Raw genomic sequence first — 3,701 nt, 5'->3', positions numbered from 1 at the left:
AAAAAAAAAATGGTAATAAAATAAAAAATATTATATATTGACATTGTGAAAAATCTCTGTGAAATTAATTTACGTTTAAAACCTTTTTTTCTGTACTGAAAAATAATAAATTTGAAAAAAACCATTTCTCTTTTATTACAGCAAAAAAAAAGTATCTTTGGTACTCTCAAACCCATTTTGGTACGTTTTTTGGTATGGGAAAAAATATGTGAATGGCAACACTGCTCAGTAATTGTACTCGTATTGCCTTTCGTATTTATTTGGTCTTCATATTCTTATTCGTCTTCTTATTCATATTCGTCTTCGTATTCGTCGTCATATTGGTGTTAGTTGTCGTATTCACATTCAAAATTTTAAAACCAAACCAATTTTGAAACCACAAAACGAGGGTATCTACGAACTTGCACAAAATTTATGTTGACGTATTAATGTATAGCTGACCATTATTATGCAAATGAATACATACGAGTATAAACGTTTTTGTGCTCTACTTCAATTCCGTCACCACCCCAGATACAACAACTTTCACGACTGTGTGCCAAAACGTCATTTACTTACCACAGCTGACTTTCGCACATACAAACGCTTGCTATCATTTAACAGCGGCAAATTAACACCTGAAGCAAGTGCGCACTAAAGGCTTTTCATTTAATGAGTTTTACAATTCAACTGCATTCCCTCACTTACATAATTGCTCAATCGTTTATGCACCAGCAGCATTCATCGAAATTCCAAGCTAACCACAACCACATATGTATGTATGTATGTACTACCTTTCTCCATGTGCTTTTGTATTGGCGGTCAAATTGATATTCTCTTTACTTTGCGACTACAGGATGCTGGCAATCAAACTTTCGCCGAGCCCCGCGCAATTCTTCTTCTTGAGATTGGCGATTTTCATTTGCTGTTGGAGAATTTTATTCATAGCAATGCAGGGCTGGAGGTCTCGATTAATGGTTTGTTAAATGAGCAACGACACGATGTAGACCACGGCTGCCACTTTAAAAAGTTTATTAGTACCATAATTTTAACGAAAAAGTACCATTTTCGATACAAAAATAAAAATTGAACAACATTTTTAATTCATTTCATTCATTTTCGTATTTTTGCATATTTATCAACCCTAAAAATTTAAGTTTTTTCGCCATCGTTTGGCGATTGTATCGAAACCAAGAACACCATTGGAATGGTATTTTTCTGTAGATGAGGCTTCAAAATTGGTTGGAAATTACGGCCAAAATCGTCGTTTATACATTTTCGCATTTGTGTATTCTAGTTGTTGCAGCAACCTGTTCAATATGAGTTGTTTCGCGTTTTGTGTTGCTTCGTGTTTGAAATTTCATTTTGTAATAAAGTTAAATGTGATGATGAAGAAATAAATAACAACGATTAAAACAAAAAAGTGAAGGCAAAATTGAAGATGAGGACGAAAATGAAAACAATGAGAAATACATAAGAATTAGGACAACTGAAAAGGCAAGAAAATTTATTCAAGTGTTTCGATAGGAATCGAAATAAATTCAGTCAGAAAAAGCTTAGTTATCGAAAGTTCTCGAGTTGTCGAAGTTTATAGTTATCGGAATATCGATGTGTATTGAGTTATCGTAACGTATCGAATTATTAAAATTTATCAATATTTATTGAGTTGTCGAAATTTATAGATGCAGAAATTTTTTGTCGAAATTAACGCATAGTTATCGAGATATAAAGATTTATGGGATTATCGAAGGGATTATATTGTCAAGTTAGTGAAATTAATCAAGTTATGGATATGTATTGAATTAACATTGTTTATAAAATTAACAAAATTTATCGAGTTATTGTAATGAACCGAGCTATCGATATTTATCGAGTTACTGAAATTTATCGATTTTATGCCATCCGAGGATCCCGGGATTTACAGGATTTGTAATTTGCACTGATGATAATAATAGAAACTTCTTTTCTAGGGCAGTATTGGCTATATTTCTTTTTTTATTTAATAATTAATATTTTTTTATAAATGTCTAGCTCATTGTACATATAACACCGCGCGATAGTAAATTTTAAACACAAATATCAATATATTGGCGAAACCATGAACCAAATATAGTAAAATTGCGTTTTTAGATTTTCACTCTGACGTCAGTAATTAAAAAATGATTTAAAAAATTCACAGAAATAGAGGAAGTATGAGTATAAAATTAATGAGGAAATCATATAATCATATTTTTGAAATTACAAAGTCCTTCAAAATAAATCCTGCGGTTAGACAGTAAAAACGCCACTTTAAATAAAAAAGTAGGTTTCAAACCATGGTACAATAATTACAGGTATTGTCTTCCTAGAGAGTATTGCTTCACATCGAAATTCGTGCTCCCTTATTTTCATTTTGACGCAGTTCAATGTGGATTCTTTTACTTTTATTTGGCTTTGTTTATTGTTTTCGCTCTATTTAATTTTTGTAATTTCTCAAAACAAAAGAAAAAACGTTTGGAATTAATTGAGCCATACAAATTTTGAATTTATTTACAAGCAAATGTTTTTTTTTCCAGCTTTTGCAAATTGAATAAGTTCTCTGTAAGATGGTTTGTTAAAAAAAAAATGTGAACATACATACATATATGGTATATGGGGTATGGAAAAAGGGATATTTCCAGCAGTAAACGTTTAAGTGCGGGCAACAATGATATTTTTTAAATAAGGCAGATCGGAATACATATATACGCTCTCTGGGAAGACAATACCTGTAATTATTGTACCATGGTTTCAAACTCATTTATTTATTACTTATTTCATGGTATTTAGGAGAACTTCTCAAACAATAGAGAAGTAATTTTTTCGATTCAAGTTGTTGTCCCGGTAAAAGCCAAAAAACTAACATCCCGAATGGAAACTAGTTAAAGGCTGACCCAATTTACTGAGAGATACATACTTTTGCGTGTGTCTTCTAAGAGTTTTCGGAGTAGAGGATATTACGAAGTAGGAGTAGCATAATAAAAAAATGCACTTGAAAAAATTTGTTCTTTGATGACGTACGTTTCGTTTTTATTTTTAATTTTTTTATTTTTTTTCCTTTTATTTTTAATTGCACAAGCTCACAGAAAAAAAATTTTACCACCTGCGACATTTTTATATAAATTCTAATGTAAAATTTTCCGTCGAATCCGAATATAAGAAAATAGCCAATTTCGATATTTTGAGATCTGAAAAAATGCTCTAACTTAACTGCAACTTTGTGTTACATTAGTAAAATTTATTAAATTTGCTATCACAATATTTTCCAACCAGACTGGTAGTTTAGGAGCTATACATTGATTTATCGACAAGTTTGCATAATTTTTAACAAATCGGACAGGTCAGGTTTCTTTGTTAGACGTCAAAATATAATATTCTGAAAAAATTACTGAAGAAATCATGTTAAAATACCACAGGCCGGATTTCTTGTCGACCAGTATTAAGTATCGTTTAAATAAATGTTTGCAGTTTCTTCTTTGATTCAGTCAATTTGAAATGAAGCCAGTTTTTATTTCTATTTTTTTCAGTTACTTGAAAGCTAATTTGCTTTTGCTCTACGACTTTCGCAGCCAAATTTGTGTTATTCTCCCTTTTATTTGCACTAAATTATGAAGAAATGAATTTCAATAATTTTTTTTGCATATGTATATTTTTTTGTTTTACATTTATTTTCTTCGCAAAACACAAATGCATTGATTATTAAT

Source organism: Rhagoletis pomonella, unplaced genomic scaffold, assembly GCF_013731165.1.
Source record: "Rhagoletis pomonella isolate Grant_MI unplaced genomic scaffold, Rhpom_1.0 Rhpom_scaffold_00004, whole genome shotgun sequence".
NCBI classification, from domain to species: domain Eukaryota; kingdom Metazoa; phylum Arthropoda; class Insecta; order Diptera; family Tephritidae; genus Rhagoletis; species Rhagoletis pomonella.
The sequence above is the reverse complement of the archived record's forward strand: the minus strand, read 5'-3'. Positions refer to the sequence as shown.